This window comes from Prionailurus viverrinus, chromosome B4, assembly GCF_022837055.1.
Source record: "Prionailurus viverrinus isolate Anna chromosome B4, UM_Priviv_1.0, whole genome shotgun sequence".
In the NCBI taxonomy this organism is placed as follows: domain Eukaryota; kingdom Metazoa; phylum Chordata; class Mammalia; order Carnivora; family Felidae; genus Prionailurus; species Prionailurus viverrinus.
Window position 1 is genome coordinate 31,743,311 of NC_062567.1, and position 20,086 is coordinate 31,763,396.

Below are 20,086 nucleotides of genomic sequence, written 5' to 3' on the forward strand. Positions count from 1 at the left end.
TTCATCTTGCCTGACACACTGCATACCCCTCATGCATATCATAATCTCTGTATTAGCAGCTAGATGGTGCTTGATACATAATATCTTCGTAACTGAATGAATGAAGGAATGAGAGTATATGTTCATCTTTCACTCAGCTAGTCAATCAACTGGTATTTTCGAAGTATCTATTATGTGCTCACCATGTGCACAACAGATCTGTCGAAAGACTTTAAAATTTTGAATTTCAGTACTACAAAGATTTTTTCTGAGTGCCCATTATTTGCTGTGGGAATATCAAGAAGTAAAAGACATGGTTTCTAATCTCAAGAGAGACTTTCATGGTGCCTGAGTGGCACAGTCAATTAAGTGTTTGACTCTTGACCTTGGCTCAGGTCATGTTCTCACAGTTCGTGAGTGCACTGGTGGCATGGAGCCTGCTTGGGATTCTGTCTCTCCTTCTCTGCCCCTCTGCTTCCCAATCTCTAAATAAATAAATAAATAAATAAATAAATATTTTTAAAAATTAAAAAATAAAAAATAATTAAAAATAATTAAAAATAAAAAGTAAAAAGTAAAAAGTAAACAAATAATAAAGATTTTAAATAAATAAATAAATAAAATCTATATAAATAAATAAACATTTTTATAAATTAAATAAATAAACATTTTTAAAAATTAAACAAAGAGAGTCTTTTTTTTTTAATTTTTTTTCCTTTTCAACGTTTTTATTTATTTTTGGGACAGAGAGAGACAGAGCATGAACGGGGGAGGGGCAGAGAGAGAGGGAGACACAGAATCGGAAACAGGCTCCAGGCTCTGAGCCATCAGCCCAGAGCCTGACGCGGGGCTCGAACTCACGGACCGCGAGATCGTGACCTGGCTGAAGTCGGATGCTTAACCGACTGCACCACCCAGGCGCCCCATGAGACTTTCAATCTTTGTAGGGAGATACAACTTTGTTCCTCAAAACAAATGTGAATAATACAAGCAAATTCCTATTGGATATAAAGACAAGTGGAAGAGAAACGCCATAGCACTAAACTAAGATTGGGGGTCTTGGTTGTTTCCCCCCTCTGTCATTTAATAGCTATATAACCCTGGATAGGTCACTTCACTATCTCCTTGACTCTGTTTTCTCATTTGGTAAAATGATATTTGATTTTTTTATTACTAAGTTTCCTCCTAACTCTTTGATTTTGTAACTAAGTGCTATGGGATGACTGGAAAAGGAGCATTTATTGCGATTTAGAGCTGCTGGAAGGAAAATGAAATCTAAGCTGAACTTGAACTTTGGGTGAGATTTTGGATAGCCAGAGAAGAGGCAGAAAGGCATTTAAGATATGGGGAACAATATAAACAAAGGGACAGGCAGAGACAGGATTGAGCAAGCATGCTTGTGAGGTGGACTAGACCAGGCTCTCTGGTGGAGAGTGTTTGTTAGAGAGGATTGAGAAACAGCTTGGGTAGGTTGCCTAGGGCCAGGAAGGACTTACGAGAGAAGCATTGGAATCAGTGCAGCTATTTTAGGATAGTTGCAAAAGGCAGAACAGAGGTAAAGGGACCAAGATTAGCTTTGCAGCAGTGAGAGGGCAGAGCCATGGTTGAAGAGAAGTTTTGAAGATAAAAATCAGAAAGCTGGCTTGGCTATCTAGTCTAAAGGAAATGGATGAGTCAAAGATACCTTTTACATTTTAAACCAGAGAAAGTGAATAAATCACGTTCTAATCCAGGTTCCAACACCTCTAGGAAGAGGATAGCATGCCCCAACAGCCTGTTCTGTCTGCTTCCTCTAGTGACATAGGCTTGAGGGCTGCTCTAGTTCTTCTACACACCAAACTCCTGAGGACTTTTGCTAAGAACAACTCAGATGCATTTTTTCTTTTTTAATAAAAACTTTTAGTATCCTTGGAAGTCCTTTGAGCTTATAATGTTTTGAAACTTCCAAATTTTATCTTAATCAAGAAACTACAGGGGTATCTGACTAGCTTAATCTGTAGAGCATGCAACTCTTGATCTCTGGGTCATGAGTTCAAGCCCCATGTTGGGCATAGAGCCTATGAAAGAGAAAGAAAGAAAGAAAGAAAGAAAGAAAGAAAGAAAGAAAGAAAGAAAGAAACTGCAAAGACTTCCACTTTCTTAAGAAATTAAAAAGTAGGGTATTAAGGAGGGCACCTTTTGGGATGAGCACTGGGTATTGTATGGAAACCAATTTGACAATAGACTTCATATATTGAAAAAACAAGAAATTAAAAAGTATATTAAATCAGTGGTAACTAAATTTAAAGATCTGGCTGAACATTGATTTCATATAGAGAGATTTTATTCAAATGGTATTGCAAACATTGTTTGCCTCAGGAAAGGGATCTAATTGTGAAAGGAAGACATAATTTACTCCAAATAAAATACCTAAAATTCAAGGTCTAAATTAGTGGCTGGCTCAGTCAGTAGAATGTGTGACTCTTGATCTTGGGGTTGTTAGTTTGAGCCCCACATTGGGTGTAGAGATTATTTTAAAATAAAATCTTTTTGGGAGCACCTGGGTGGTTCAGTCGGTCAAGCATCTTGATTTTAGCTCAGGTCATGATCCCATAGCTTGTGAGATGGAGCCCCACATTGGGCTCTTCTATGCTGATAGCATGGAGCCTGCTTGGGATTCTCTTTCTCCCTCTGTCTTTGCCTCTCCCCTGCCTGTGCATGTGCACGCGCTCTCTCTCTCTGTCTCTCTCTCAAAATAAATAAACTTTTAAAAATAAAATAAAATCGTTTTAAAAAATTAATTTATTTATTTTGAGAGAAAGAGACGGATGACATGAGTGGGGTAGGGACAAAGAGAGAGAGGGAGAGAGAGAGAATACCAAGCAGGTTCTGCAGTGTCAGTAAAGAGCCCGATGTGGGGCTCAAACCCATGAACTGTGAGATCAAGACCTGAGCCGAAATCAAGAGTCAGACGCTTAACTGACTGAGCCACTGAGGTGACCCTAAAATAAAATAATTTTTTTAGGTCTAAATAAAAGTACACTGAAGGGAGATACTTTATTATTTTTAAAAGAAATATTTTTAAATAATGTTTATTTATTTTTGAGAAAGAGAAAGAGAGCCAGGGAGAGGCAGAAAGAGAGGGATACACAGAATCTGAAGCAGGCTCCAGGCTCTGAGCTGTCAGCACAGAGCCTGATGCGGGGCTCGAACTCACAAGCTGCAAGATCATGACCTGAACCGAAGTTGATGCTTAACTGACTGAGCCACCCAGGCACCCCTCATTCTTCAACTAATACTCATGTGCCAAAAATCATGTTATGATACTATAAGCTGTGAAAAGAGAGATGAAGCTCCCTACCTTTAGGAAACTTCCAGTCAAGGAGAGGAGAGAAGTGAGCAAACGATCATACTGTAATTTTATTAGTCTTGATTGCTGCAGGTTGCAGAGGTACCTTCAGATGGAATTCAGAATGAAATTCTTCAGGAAGTGAAAAACTTTTTCAGAGGGGTAGACAAGCTGAGGGGGATCAACAGGGGATGCTGAGGCATTCAGGAATGAGCAGTGGCAGGCAGCCATTACCATCTGTAGCCTGAAAGGGCAAGGGGTGGCAACAGTGTCAATGAGGCCCCAGAGAGAAACAGAGTCAGGAGGAGGAACCTCTTGTCAGAGTGATAGACATAGAAAAACATGGCCAGAGCTAAGGTACCACAGCAGGGAAAGGGCAGAGTAAGAAATGTTCCCATATCTCTCTGCTTCTGGTCCTTGGTGGTACTTCTCAGGGGTGGAAGCTCAAATGATAAAGTCTGTAGAACTCAGCCTGTTGGATCATTAAACAGGCTGGAGAAGAGTCAGAAGATGAATGGCAGGGGGAAGGTGTTAGAGAATAACCAGCCCGACAATGTCCTAGTCTGTAATAGAGGTATAGAGGATTAGAAATCAAGAGAGGCAGGGCTCAATTATCCCGGCAGAGAGGGACTTCTTAGCCAAGATATAGAACTTAGGCACAGAGCAGAAAACAGGGCCTTTGTGAGCAGAGATGTGAGTTGGCGTGATGGTGCATCTGTGACAGTTAGATTCAGGAGAATTTAGCTGCAGGTAACAACAACAACAACAACAACAACAATTACTTAAACAACACAAAGTGTATTTCTCAAAAAGGAAGATAGTCCAAAGGAAGCTAGATACAGAGGCTTTACAGTCATCAGGGACTCAGGTTTTTTCTATGGACTCTATCATCCTCAGCACACAGTTTCTATCTCATGATCCCCACAGCCATACCTCTGTGTTCCAATCAGCAGGAAGGAGAAGGGGTGAAAATGATTATGCTCCCTCCTTGGCTTACACCCAATTGGCCAGAAATGAATCATGTGGCCATACCCCCTACAAGGAAGGATTGGAATAACCTCTTTATTCTGAGTATTCCTGGGTCCAGCTAAAATCAGGGGTTTCATTTTAAGGGAAGAAGGAAAGAATGAATGTTGGGAGACAATTTGCAATATCTGTCAAAGGAAGGGATGGAAATACAGCGATTCCAAATGCTCAGCCTTGCCTGAGATGGTAAATGATTTAATTTTTTTAATTGTTTTTTAATTTTTTTAATTAAAAAATTTTTTTAATTTTATTTTTGAGGGGGGTGGATACAGAGGATCTGAAGCAGGCTCCTTGCTGACAACAGAGAACCTGACGCAGAGCTTAAACACAGGAACCGTGAGATCATTATCTGAGCCAAAACCAAGAGCTGGATGCTTAACTGACTGAGCCACCCAGGTGCCCTGGTAAATAATTTTAAATAAGCTGGAAAATGTATTTATAAAAACAGAAAATTAGTATTTTGTTCATAAGGCAACAAGGTATTTTAGGGAAGTCCAAGAACTGGGAATTAGGAATAAGTACTAGTTCTCCATTAGTTATTAACTAAGCAAGGGACCTTTGACAAATCAGCTCACTTTTTGAATCTTGGTTTCCTCATGTGCAAAATGAGAGGGTTGGACTATATTCCATTTAAAGGTTTCCCTTCCTATAGACTCCAGAAAGTTGTTTTCTGTGTGTTGGTCCTAAGATTAGCAGAGGCTGAAAAATAATAGAAATGTAGTTAGGTTAGGGTGAAGGACTTTAATTGTTGCTCTGTTAACTTTAATTGATTTAAACAATACATATTCAAATTGTTTTTCTTGGTTATTTGCTCTTTAAACATTCTAGAAATATTCCATTCATTATATTTTGGAAATGTATATATCCAGATGAAATTATGTGTATATGTATTGTCAAAATATTACTCAAAGGAACATTCTGAAAATCATACTGAATTTTTCAGATACTATATTGATTCCTTAACAAAAGATCCCTCTTTAATATGAATTCACTAACACATCTGACTCTAGAGGTGCCTGGGTGGCTCAGTCAGTTGAGCGTCTGACTCTTGATGTTGGCTCAGGTCATGATCTCATGGCTCCTGGGATCAAGCCCTGCGTGGGGCTCTATGCCCACAGTGGAGAGCCTGCTTAGGATGTTCTCTCCCCTCTCTCTGCCCCTCCCCTGCTCATGCTGTCTCCCTTTCTCTTTCTCTCTCTCAAAATAAATGAACAAACATTTAAAAAAGCAAAAAGAAAGTGTCCAACTCTTGGTCTCAGCCCAGGTCTTGATCTCAGAGTCATGAGTTCCAAGCACTACGTTGGTGTCCACACTGGCATGAAGCCTACTTAAAAAAAAAAAACCAAAAAACCCAAAAAAAACCCAAGTAAAATGAATTAATTAAAATGAGAGAATAGAGATTTGTAAAAGCATCTGTTAGATATTATTTTCTTTTCAGACTGGATTCCTTCTATTTACAACCAGAGTGGATCTGAGGCAAACTTTCAAAGTAGGTACGTGTATTTCTGGCACATCTCATTGTTCTTTTTTTTTTTTTTAATGTTTTATTTTTGAGAGAGAGAAAGAGATACATAGTGTGAGCATGGGAGGGGCAGAGAGAGAGGGAGGCACAAAATCTGAAACAGGCTCCAGGCTCTGAGCTGTCAGCGTAGAGCTGGATGTGGGACTCGACCTCACAAACTATGAGATCATGACCTGAACTGAAGTCAGATACTTAACTGACTGAGCCACCCAGGTGCCCCTCACTGTTCTACTTTCTTTTAAACACTCTTCCCCATCCTCCAAGCCCACAATATCCTCATATTGTTCTATTTCCACCCTGGGTGAGAGAAACACTATATTACAAGGCAATTCATACCATGATAGTAGCAACTTCTTATATTATCCCTTCATTTCCATTTTAAAAGTGTAGCTCCTTGAAAGGACAATGCTTAACCTTCAAAATGGGTTTCTCACTGTAGAATTGCCGGCTTCTTTACACTCAGAAGTATCTGAAAATTGTTTGTCTGTCTGTCTGTTTGTAGAGGAAAGGAAAGTGCTGGTATCTCTCAAATCCAACTATTCTGGTCACCCCCAGTTACCCATCAGAAACCCAACATTTTTGAGACTTTTGGACTAGATCTAGGAACAGTTTTGCTATTTTAGACTGAGGGTGTTTATTAGGCTATTACAAGCTTTTTGTACATATACTTTGCATATTATTGTTTTTGTATCTCAGTTATATCTGAAAGAGTAAAATAGGTAATCAAAATGAAACAACAGGCCATAAGGGATCAATCCTCTTTTATGAAGGAGCAAAGAAAAATTACACGGTTTAGACAATTCTAATAATAAATTACTTTACATTAGTAAATTCCTAATATGTAGGGAATGTACACCCTCCCACCCACATGCACATGCAGTATTCATAAACCTAGAATAATAAGTATGCCAAAGGAAGGTAGACTTGACGTTTGGTCTAACAGAAAGCAATTGAAATAGAACTTCCTTGGTCTGTTGCATAAAATCAAGTCAGGAAGATGCTAGAAACTAAAGGAAAGTCTACTTACAAGTTGGGCACATGTCATTGGTGAGGAAAAGAAAATAGGAAATAGTCATGAATATTTGGCTTTCTTGGACCAATTCTGAGCAGTCATGTTCTAGAGGATGTAAAAGCATGGCTGGGAGACCAACTGCCCAGGACAAGCAGCCAGAGTTCACACACAAGACTTTGTGGTCAATAAACTTAGGAACTGGGCACAGTGAAGGAAGGGGTGCTCCCTCTCTTTCCTCACAATGTGCAGGAGACTCCCTTTTTCTTCCTGCTTTACTCTGTATTTCTTACTGAGGCCAGATCTAAAAGGGAAGCCTAAATTTTCATTTCAACTGATTTTCTGTTCCTACAGGACTCAAAACCACATGCTGAAACCTGACTTTCTGATCCCCAGAGAACAACCATCAAGCAGGACAGAATTATGGTAGTAGACTTTAGGAATTTGCCTCTGCCAAAATATGAAGAGAACTGAAGTTAGGTTAAGAATTTGGAGATATCTTTCAGGAACAAATGGTTAGGTCCATGAGGCCTAGGGAAATTTGATTCAGTTCGCTTTAATTCAATTAAGTCTCCTCAAAAAAACATAAGCATCTATTATGTGCTAGGAACTGTACTAATTTAAGAAACACAGACATAGATCTGTTATGGACACTGTCCTCATACAGCTTGGAAAATCAAGAGAAGACAGATACATAATTTAAATGAACTATAAAGGGTTGTCAGTACTAAGACAAGTAGAGGGTATGAAATCAGTCTAGTAAGCAATAATAAAGGCATTCACTGAGGGTCAAAGTTTACTGCCAGTTCAGCACAGTTGCACACTATTTGGAAATAATAGGATCTTCCCATCCTAGAGTGGTTTTGTGCTTAGTGATATGTTATAGAAACAAATACCTTCATATCTCCCTGATTTGAATTCATAGACTGCCCTCTGAGTTCCCCGAAATCACTCAGACTCATACACTGTATAGTCTAGAAACAAATGTTTTCCGGGTGATCTAGGCTATTGCTGTGGAATAGAAATGTTTTATTAAAGAATAGCTCTGAGGGGCACCTGGGTGGCTCAGTCAGTTGAGAATCTGACCCTTGATTTTGGTTCAGGTCATGACCCCGGGGTCGTGGGATCGAGCCCTGAGTTGGGCTCTGCACTGAGTATGGAGCCTGCTTGGGATCTCTCTCTTTCTCTCCCTCTCTGCCCTTCTCCCCCACTCATGCTCTCTCTCTTAAAAAAAAAAAAGAGAATGGTTCTGAAATGGACAAATTCTTTGAGCTGCAACAGACTTTCTGTCGGTGACCATGGTGGACGATGAGTGGCAGGCACAGGGTGGTTTGTACTGGAGAGGTACAGTGTGACCCCATCCAGTGTGCAGGCTCTGGAGCAGCTTGCCTGGGCCGAAACATGGCTCCACCACTTACCTACCTGCTGTGTAACTGGGGCAAGTAATTTAACTCCTCTGGGCTTCAAATTCCTCCAGGCCCATGAGGAGTATCTCAAGTATATTAAGGCCCATGATGAAAGGGGAGGAAAGAACATTTTTTTTAATGTTTATTTATTTTTGAGACAGAGACAGAGACAGAGAGAGAGAGAGAGAGAGAGAAATACATAGTGTGAGAGAGGGAGACAGAATCTAAAGCAGGCTCCAGCTCTGCGCTGTCAGCACAGAGCCTGAGTGGGTTTCAAACCTGTGAACCGTGAGATCATGACCTGAGCTGAAGTCGCACACTTAACTGACTGAGCCACCCAGGTGCCCTGGAAAGAACATTTTTAAATGCCTCCTATGTCCTGCAGCTATGAAATTCCATTTTACAGAAGAAGAAATTAGGGGTCAAAGAGGTTAAATACTGCTTTCAAGAGTACACAACTGGCAGAATAGACAAAACTGTAGAGACAGAAAGATGAGTGGTTGCTTAGGGTAGGGGTAGGCGGGTGAGGGGATAGGTTTGGGGGAAATGGGAGTGACTGCTAATGGATATGACACTTCTCAGAGAGGTGATGAAAATGCTCTAAAATTGATTATGGTGATGGTTACACAACTCAGTGACTATAATACAACCATTTAATTGTACACTTTACATGAATTGTATGGTATGTAAATTATGTCTCAATAAAGTGGTTAAAACAAAAAGAGTACACAGCCAAGAAGCATCCAAGTCTGATTCAGACTTGGGCCAGGAGGATGACTTCAGGGCCAGCTCTTGTTATTACATCATACCATCTCTCAGAACTTGGTGCACAGACATTCTCCTCACACAGGACACTATACACACCAAAAAATACCTAGAAGATTGGGTCCCACTCTAGTTTCACCTCCAAACCCTGAGAGGCCCCTGGAAAACAGGAAATGGGCATGTAAGCGAGTTAGCTATTGTAAGCTCAGAACCTGTATGCTGTCTGTTGACTTTGTTATTTTTGAGTTTCCCTTGTTTATTTTCCTTTTGGCTTCCCTGAATTTTTAGGAATGTTCCTTTGGCAAATCCTCACTAGTCCCAAACTGTGTTAGGAAGAGAAAGGAAGAAGCCTTTGTGTTTTTCCACACTCGGACCAGAGGGAAAAGGCGAGGAGGCCTGCTACCACTGCCTCAGGTCTTTGCAGACAACCCAGGTCACCAGAGTCAGCACAACCCAGACCCACCCCCTCAGGTGTACCAATGAAGAGCAAGCGAAGTTCAAGTACACTGGGGATGCTTCTGTGGCCTCACCACCATGTCTGCTCTGTGAAGAGGGTGGAAATCTTCATATTGCTCCCTTAATGACAGGGGCCGCACAGCAGAATAGAGGTCATCATCGTTGCAGCAAATTCATTTTCTTAGCATGGGAGAGTGAAGTAGAGTCCAGTTTTATTCAATTTATTTGATTAGGGAGGTGGAATTTGGAAGTTAGTATTATGTTGAAACCAGAACTAACAATACCAGTATTTTAAATGTTACTTAGTAATGATTTTGATTATACCCTGCTTCTTAAAAAAAAAAAAGGCTGTAACAGACATGTTCTTGAAAGAGTTGTGTAAGTCAATCATATATTAAACATTTGAGAAAAAGAGATGCTGAAATGTTAAGAAATGTTGCAGTTAATTGTTTAGATGAAAATAATCACCACTTAAAATTTTTTCTCTACACTTCTATTTCAAATATGTCATAATAAGTATAACTCTTAACTCTTATAATAGGGAAATATTATTTGTAAACTTAAAAATTAAAATAGCTCTTGTTTTTCAATTTTCTTCTCCTCTCTCCTTCTCTCTCCTCTCTCCTTCTCTCTCCTCTCTCCTTCTCTCTCCTCTCTCCTTCTCTCTCCTCTCTCCTCTCTTCCTCTCTCCCCTCACTCCTTCTCCTTCTTCTTCAAGTAGGCTTCACACCCAGCACAGAGCCCAATGTTCAAGGGGCTTGAACTCACCACCCTGAGCTCAAGATCTAAGCTGAGATCAAGAATCAGATGCTTAACAGACTGAACCACCCAGGTGCCCCTTAATTTTCCACTTTTCTAATTCTTTTATATAAGCATGTATTATTTTTACAATAAAATATTTTTAAAAATCATCCCTAACTAAAGTCCTTTCTAAACTTGAATTTTTACAAATGAATTAAGGCTTAAACCAGTATTAAATGCCCCTGTTTACTTCTGTATATCTTTAATATTCAAAGTTGACACTGTCAGTAAGTACCATCCAGATGTCTGAGTGGTCAATGAGGCTTGACCATCCTTTTGAGGTTAGAAACAAGTCAAGATTGGCTGCCCTTTGGTTTTTGGATTCAGCCATTATTGAAGCCTGAATCAATATTGGTAGCTATTCGTAGCCCAGCCTTTTCACCTCTGGAGAAGTCCTACAGTGCTGGCCAAAGATGTCCTCTATTATTGTGTTACTTGTGCCAAACAGGATTGTGTGCTGATTCTGTGACTCAGTGTTACAGAATGTTGCTTAAAGCTGAGCTTCTGTGGATAGCTCACTCCACTGTGGTCCTGTTTACTACACAGCAGTTGTTCATAGGTATTCCTCTTAGTCATCCTCTTGAGTCTTGCTCAGCGAATGGAGTTGCAAAATACCTTGCTCCTATGCAGGTAAACCAGTTATGTCCTTGCACCTTTCTTGCTGGTGATCTTGTCTTGTTCGTGATGTAAGTTTGACTCAAGAATGAAGTTGATGAAAGTGTTAAGAAATTAGATATGAAGTCCAAGGAAGGCAGAAGTCATACAAACATAAAGCCTAATAAAACTTCATCTTGGCAATGTAAGTCCTTAACATATTTTGAAATTCTATGTCAGCTATGGTGACGTCATTTATACTGTACTTGCCAGTTCCCCAAAAGGCAACATAGGCCTTCCTCGGGATGTTTCCTCTTAGATTTTTCGTGCATTCTTAGGCCTTAATTAAGTTGGAGGACTGTTTTTCAGATCTGAATTGCTTACAAATCTCCTTGGCTTTATGGAGGATTTTCCTGGCATATCTTGTCATGTCTTCTTTATATGTTATTGTTAGTCTGGTCTGACTTTTCAAAAGGATTGCTAATGTCTGATGATTAGACACTGGAAGCTTGATAACTATGATATAATGGAAAGAACAAAATGGGGATTGGAGTCCAGGATTTTGGGCTCAACTTTCCCCCAATATTTTATTATGAAAAATTTCAAACATACGGAAAAAACAGTTGAAAGAATTGTATGTGTATATACCTATTACACACACACACACACACACACACACACACACACACATTCTACAGTTAACATTCTGCTTTATTTGCTTTATCATTTACCAGTCCATCTAACCATGTGTCAGTTGATCTTATTTTTTGATCCATTTCAAAATAAGTTGCAGATATCAGTATATGAAACCTCTAAACACTTCAACCTGCATATTAATAACTAGAGTTCAATAGCTGTTTATAATTCTTTTTATTGAGGTAACATTTATATATAGTGAAATAAAAAAATCTAAAGTGTTGTATCCAATGAACTTTGACAGATGACATCTCCATAACCCAAACTTCCAACAAGAATATAGACTATTACCTTTATCCCAGAAAGTTCCCTCATAGCCTTTCTAGTCAATTCTAGTGTCTACATTTCCCAGAAGCAACTGCTATTCTGATTTCTTTTCAAAATAGATAAATTTTGCCTGTTCCAGAACTTTTTCTAAGTGGACTCAGACTGTATGTAATGCTTCTATAAGTCTTCTTTCATTCGGCATGATGTTTTTGAGATTCATCTATGTTGTTACATATTTGTTTCAATACACTACAGTTTCTATATTCATTCTCCTGTTGATGGATATTCAGGTTGTTTCCAGATTTGGACCGTTATGAATAAAGCTTCTATGAGCATTCTGGTACACATTTAAAAAAAAATTTTTTAATGTTTATTTATTTTGAGAGAGAGAGAGAGTGAAAAAGTGGGGTGAGAGAGCAGAAAGAGAGGGGAGAGAATCCCAAGCAGGCTCCGTGCTGTCAGCACAGAGCCTGACACAGGGCTCCATCTCATGAACCATGAGATCATGACCTGAGCTGAAATCAAGAGTTGGACACTTAACTGACTGAGCCACCCAGGCCCCACTCAACAGTTTCTTATAAAACTAAACAACACCTCTTTTATAGTCCCAAAAGGAATAAAAGCACATGTCCACAAAAAAATGTGTACCATGTGAAGCCTGATCTCACAGTTCATTGATAGAGTCCCACATCAGGCTCTTTGCTGAAAGCGTGGAATTGTGATTCAAATTCTCTCCCTCCTTCTTGCTCTGTCCCTCCCCTGCTCTCTTTGTCTCAAAAGTAAATAAATAAACTTAAAAAAGAGTAATATTTATAAGAAACTGTTAAAACTTTTCTCAATGTAATTATACCACTTAACACTCCACTAGCAGTATTTGAAAGTTCCAGTTGCTCCATGTCTTCATCAACATTTAGTGTTGTCAACCTTTTTGATTTGGTAGGTGTACAGTGGTATTGTGTCGTGGTTTTAATTTGCATTGCCCCAATGATGAATGATTTTAAGCATCTTTTCCTGTGTATTTATCTCTCTCTCTCTCTCTCTGTCTATATATATATATATATCTTTCTTTGTGAAGTGTCCCTCAACTGTTTTGTCCAGTTTTTAATTGGGTTGTCTGTTGTTTCATAGGTATTTTTTATATTCAAGTCTTTTGTCATATATATTATATATTACATATTATATTATAGTAATCTATTATTTATGTTATTATTTAATAATATTATTTATTATTTATTATTTATAGTATATTATAATTGATATTATATTATTTTTTATTTTGCATTAAGTTCAGACTTCCAAAATGTCACAAAAATGGCATAGAGAATTCCCGTATACATTTTACCCATATTCCTCACATGTTAACAGTTTACCTTACTTGCTATATCAATTATTCTCTTTCAGTGTATATATGTATGTGTACATATAATATGTGTATAAGTATAGGTAGATGGATAGATATAACAATTTCTGATATGTTTGAGAGTAAATTGCAGACATGATGATTTTTACTTCTAAATTCTTCAGTGTGCATTTACTTTTTTTCTTTAAAGAATATTCTCTTGGGGCACCTGGGTGGTTCAGTTGGTTAAACACCATGCTCTCACAGTTGGTGAGTTTGAGCCCCATGTTGGGCTCTGCTGACAGCTTGCAGCCTGCTTGGGATTTTCTGTCTCTCTCTCTCTCTCTCTCTCTCTCTCTCTCTCTGCCCCTCTCCTGGGCAGAAGGTCTCTCCTCTCCCGGTCTCTCTCTCTCTCTCCCTCTTAAAAATAAATAAATAAACATTTTAAAAAAATAAAGAAAGAACATTATCTTACACAAAAACAGTACAATGATCAAATTTAGGAAATTAATATTGGTATAATACTATTACCTAAACTTTAACCATACTCAAAATTTATCAGTCATCCCATTAATACCCTTTATTATATCTGGGATCACATATTTCATTCAGTTATGATGTTTCTTTAGTCTCTGGTAGTCTGGAACACTTTCTCAGTATTTCTTTGCCTTTTATAACTTTGACACTTTTAGGATTACAGACTAGGTATTTTATAGAATTTCCCTCATTTTGGGTTTGTTTGATGTTTCCTCATGTTTAGATTGAGGTTATATATTTTTTGGCAGGAATACCACAGAAGGAAAGTTGGGTCCTTCTCAGTGCATCCTATCAGGAGGTAAATGATGTCCATTTGTACCATTACTGGTACTGTTAACTTTAATCATTTAGTTAGGGTAAAATCTGCTCTATTTCTGCACTGAAAAGTTACTGTTTTTTCCTTTGTAGCTAATCGGTATCTATTAGATATATCTTTTGCAAATTCTTTTCTCACTATGTGGCTTGCTTATTCTATTCTTTTTTTTTTAATTTTTTAATGTTTATTTATTTATTTTTTTTTTTTAATTTTTTTTCAACGTTTATTTATTTTTTTGGGGGGACAGAGAGAGACAGAGCATGAACGGGGGAGGGGCAGAGAGAGAGGGAGACACAGAATCGGAAACAGGCTCCAGACTCTGAGCCATCAGCCCAGAGCCCGACGCGGGGCTCGAACTCACGGAGTGCGAGATGGTGACCTGGCTGAAGTCGGACGCTCAACCGACTGCGCCACCCAGGTGCCCCATAATGTTTATTTATTTTTGAGAGAGAGAGAGAGAGCACGAGCAGGGGAGGGGCAGAGAGAGAGGGAGACACAGAATCTGAAGAAGGTTCCAGGCTCTGAGCTGTCAGCACAGAGCCCACTGTGGGGCTTGAACTCATAAACTGTGAGATCATGACCTGAGCCAAAGTCGGAGGGCTAATCGACTGAGCTACCCAGGCTCCTCCTGCTTGCTTATTCTATTCTTAACAATATCTTTCAAAGAGTAGAAATTTTAAATTTTGATGAAGTTGAATTCATCAACTTTTTATTGCTTTTTGTGTCCTCTGTAAGAAATACTTACCTACCCTCAAGTCATAAAGATATCCTCCCGTGGTTTTTTTTTTTTCTAGAAGCTATAATTATAGTTTTATTTTTTATATTTTAGTCTCTAATCCATCTCAAATTAGTCTTTGTGAATGGTGTGAGGTAGGGGGTCAAGGTTCATTTTTTTTTTCTCATATGGATATTTAGTTGTTCCAGCACCATTTGGTTGAAAATACTTTAGTTTCCCCATTGGATTGCTTTGGTACCTTCACTGAAAATCAAATAACTGCATATATGTGGGTGTAGTTTTGAATTCTGTATTTTCTTTCTTTGTTATATTTGATTATCCTTATGTTTAGGCCCCATTTTTACACTATCTTTATAACTGGTCAATTCAACATAATCTCTCTGGGCCTCAGTTCCTTATTTACATAATGAATTATTGTAGCTACCTAATTTGTGAGGCCTCATATCTATAATATCCTATAGTTGTTGGTTCTTAGATTCTTAGCACTGCACCATTCTATTTGTGTCAATCATTTTTCATACTGATTTTATAGCTTGCTGGTTTTGAAAGAAGTTTTATCAATGTTACACACTCTCTTTCCCATAACTCTGGGGTCTCATTTCTGTCTCATAATTTCAGAAAAGTGATTCCAATTATTTAATGTTGACTAGAACCAGTAACAGACCCTACTCTGTCTTCTGGTTTCTCTGGTAGAAATGTCTTGTAAACAGAGACACTTGCCAAAAGTTAAGAGCAGCTATGACAATTGGGTATTCTATAAATAGGGTAACCATATATTTTATCTTTCAAATAAGTGCACTTTTGAGATTGAAAAGGATAATAATAATAATAACATTATTATTATTATTTTTTGTCCCTGAGGGAGTGGACTGTTCCTGAAATATCACAATACCTGTTTTATGTGAAGAGTAGATGGGGCAAGCTGCTATTCCATCTCCCTTCTCCAAAAATCCATTTAATATATTGTTCTTGGATAGAAGGCATATCAGGTATTAAACTGATAAGAACAGATACTACACTTGATCTTGGCCAAAAGGTCAAGAAGTGATGAAAATGGGTAATTATTAATAACTGTGTCAGGACAACAGGTGTAAACCAAGAGTGCCCTGGAATGTATAGCAGCCCTGTTAATAAACCTCTTATAACTCAATCAAAGTCATTCATTCAACAGCCATTTTTCAAAAGCCTAAGTACCAAGCTCTGTATTAGGTGTGGAGAGTCTAAGATAACTGATTCCTGCACTAAAGACCTTTCAGTATAGTTGGGGAAGCAGACAAAAAACCCAGACAACTATAGTGAGATATTTAAGTTCTATGACAGATATTTGCCCAGGGTTCCCTGTAAGGCAGGCAGGAAATATACTTGAGCTGAGGTGTTTTTTTTTTTATTTTATTTTTAAAATTTACATCCAAATTAATTAGCATATAGTGCAACAATGATTTCAGGAGTAGATTCCTTAATGCCCCTTACCCATTTAGCCCATTCCCCCTCCCACAACCCCTCCAGTAATCCTCTGTTCTCCATATTAAAGAGTCTCTTAAGTTTTGTTCCCCTCCCTGTTTTTATAGTATTTTTGCTTCCCTTCCCTTGTGTTTATCTGTTTTGTCTTTTAAAGTCCTCATATGAGTGAAGTCATATGATATTTGCCTTTCTCTGAGTGACTAATTTCTCAGGGCTTAACATAATACCCTCTAGTTCCATCCATGTAGTTGCAAATGGCAAGATTTCATTCTTTTTGATTGCTGAGTAATATTAAGCTGAGTTTTTAAAGAACAAAGTGTTGCCAAAGGATTTGCAGGAGGTGGCAGAAGGTATGTTGTAGAAGGCTTTCAGGTACCAGATGAACAATTGGGATAATGAAAATAATAGCATTAATAGCAAGTTAGATTTGCATAGCCTTTTAAAGAGTTGTCAAAAATTGGGATGCTTGCTTGGAGGAGAATAGAGAAACAGCAGTGTCAACATAGCCAGAGGAAATGAGAATAGCAATCTGTAAAAGAGATGAACATTCAGCTCCTCAAACAATTTTCATGGAGGCCAATCAACAGCTGCTCCCAAGAGTGGCTTTCCACCCACTTCTCTTTCTGCATTCCCCCTGGATGACCTCATCCACTCCCAAAGTTTCAAAGGACAGTTCTTTGTTGATGCCTCTTAAATGGGTATGCTAGTCCTGGACTTTCTGCTGAACTGCATGTCTGAATATTCCCTGCTCATTAACTCAAATTCAACACATCTATTAACATTTCTCTCCCTCCCCAGATCTGCTCTTCTTTGGTATTCTGTATTCTACAGAATGACCTCTCTGTCCACCCTATTGCTTACATATCAGAAACCCAGGAATCGTCCTATAAGTTCCCTTCTTAGCTCCATGTCCTTCTGAGTCTACCTTCCTTTGTATCACCTGAACCCCTCCCCTCCATTTCCACCTTGGTTGTGGCTCTTGTCACTTCCAGTCTAGATTACTGCCAAGCCTCCTAACTCTTCTGCTTGTCACCAATCTGGCCCCCACTCAAACTATCCTCCCTCCTGCAACCAAGGCAAGTTTCTAAAATGCACATCCAAGCACCCCCACTTCTCTGCTTAAAACCTTTCAGTGACTCTCCACATTGCTTAAAGATCACATCCTTTAGCCTAGCAACTAAGGCCCTTGACAGTGAGATCCATGACGATTTCTCTGGCCTTACTGCGCATGCCTCATTCACACAGCTTTCACTAGGCTAGCCACTCAAGGCCACTTACACACCTCCATGCCCTCACACTGGCTGTTCTCTTTTCCTTCTCTCCCATCCCTGCTTCTCTGATTGGCCTTCAGAAGCCTCTCCTCTAAGTTTCAAGAACACAACTTTTCTACATTTCAATGTCTGTCACTCCCACCAGACGAGGGTTTCTCAGTCTTAGCACTGTTGACACTTTGGACCACATACTTCTTTGTTGTGTCCCCAGACATTGTCAAATGTCCCCTTGAGAGTAAAATTGCCCCCGTTAAGCACTACTGTCCCAGACTATGAGCTCCTTCAGGGCAGAAACCATGTCTTAGTTACATCCCTAATATTTCCCATGCTGCCTAAGAGGCAGTGGATATTCAGTAAATATTTATGTAATGAATGAAGGCAAGAAGAAATGAATGTCCTTCTCATTGATGTTGGTGGGACAGTTAAATAGTACAAGCTCCAGGGAATACAACTTAGCAATATCTTTAGCAGTTACAAATAATTTTTCTTGGGGAGACTGGGTGGGTCAGTTGGTTGAGCGACTGACTTCGGCTCAGGTCATGATCTCACAGTTTGTGAGTTCGAGCCCTGCGTCAGGCTCTGTGCTGACAGCTCGGAACCTGGAGCCTGCTTCAGATTCTGTGTCTCCCCCTCTCTCTGCCCCTCCCCTGCTCATGCTCTGTGTGTGTGTGTGTGTCTCTCTCTCAATAATAAATAAACGTTAAAAAAAAGTTTTAATGTGGCCTCACTTTATAAAAAGCAAAAAACAAATAACTTTTCTTGTAGGGATTTTATAGCTATAGTCATACATATGTAAAATGATAAATGTTCCACATTATTTATTGAAGCTTTGTTTTAATTTTTTTTTCAACGTTTATTTATTTTTGGGACAGAGAGAGACAGAGCATGAACGGGGGAGGGGCAGAGAGAGAGGGAGACACAGAATCGGAAACAGGCTCCAGGCTCCGAGCCATCAGCCCAGAGCCGGACGTGGGGCTCGAACTCACGGACCGTGAGATCGTGACCTGGCTGAAGTCGGACGCTTAACCCAGGCACCCCGAAGCTTTGTTTTAATAACAAAAGCCTAATCATCCATTAGCGAGACAGTCTTTAAATAAATCATGGTCCTTTATACAATGGAACATTATGCAACAGTAAAATAGAATGAAAAATCCTACATGTATTTATATGGAAAGACCTCCAAGATGCAGCAAAAGTGCAGAATGGGTTATTTGTGTTAAAAGGGAGAATAAGAGTACATATTTGTACTTACTTATATATGCATGAAGAAACTGTGGAAGGATACACAAGATAATAGTAATAGCTATGTGTGTGTGTGTGTGTGTGTGTATTAAGGGTGAGGTTGGGAACTGGGCAGTGGAAGGGCAAAAGGTAGGAGGAAGATTTTTCATTGTGTACCTATTTATACTTTCTAATTTTTAAGTCTTATAAATGTATTGCCTACTTGAAATAATTATTTTTATAGGAAAGGCAGAAAATTGTAATGGAATTTACAGGTAATGAAGTGTACAAAACTTGAACTAATAATTGGTTAATTCATTATAATAATTATTGCTACAAAGCAGAGTTCTATATAAAAATATAATAAAACCTTTTTCAGGGGCGCCTGGCTGGCTCATTCAGTGACTCTGGATCTTAGGGTTGTGAGTTTGAGCCCCATGTTCACTGTAGAGCTTACTTAAAAATAAAACTTTTAATTCTTTCTCTTTTTTTTAAGAGAGAGAGAAAGTCCTCTCATGTGAGTGGGGGAGGGGCAAAGGAAGAAGGAGAAAGAGTTTCTTAAGCAGGATCCATGCCCAGCGGAAGAGTCATATGCAGACTCTTTCCCAAGACCCTGAGATCATGACCTGAGCCCAAATCAAGAGTCAGACTCTTAACAGACTGAGCCACCCAGGTGCCCCAAAATAAAATCTTAAAACAAAACAAACAAACAAAAAGAACCCTTTTCAAATCCATGATCATTTATGTCCCGTGTAAAAATATTGTGTTCATCTAGTTACAAAAACTTCCCTCTAAAGAAAGCTTTTGTGCAATAAATGTTTTCTCTAGTCTAATGTAACAGTCAGTAGGTTGCTTTTTTTTCTTTTTCCCTATACATTCAAGTAGCCATTCCCCTGGTATTTCCTGAGATACCAACAGTGGATGCACAGCAGTAGATGTTTAGAGGGATATGAAATGAACAAGATGCACTCCCTGTTTTTGAGTGGCTTATAAACTAATCAGAACTCCTTATATCTGGAGCCTTCTCTTTGCTCAAGCCTTTGCTCAAATGTCACCTCATACTCTGATCCCACTTTTTAAAATAGCCACCATTGCCGCACCTAACTCTTCATTCCCTTACACTTACTTATTTTCCTTCATATTGCTTACCACCATTTGCCAAATTACAAATTCATTTTATTATTTTTCATATTATCCAATTAGAACAGCACCTGATCCATAATAGGCTCTCAGATGGATAAATGAATGAATGAAGAAGAAAGGAAAGGCTGCAGCATCCCATATTATAGGGTGTGGTATGAACAATACAGAAGGTCAAATAGGATATGTGGGCCTGAAGAATCAGAAATTCTACAA

At 38.8% G+C, this 20,086-nt stretch overlaps 1 pseudogene; it reads right to left on the reverse strand.

Moving 5' to 3' along the window:
* Positions 1–15,653: 15,653 nt before the first annotated feature.
* LOC125171470 (uncharacterized) lies at positions 15,654–15,826 on the reverse strand (annotated as a pseudogene).
* Between the last annotated feature and the right edge of the window lie 4,260 nt (positions 15,827–20,086).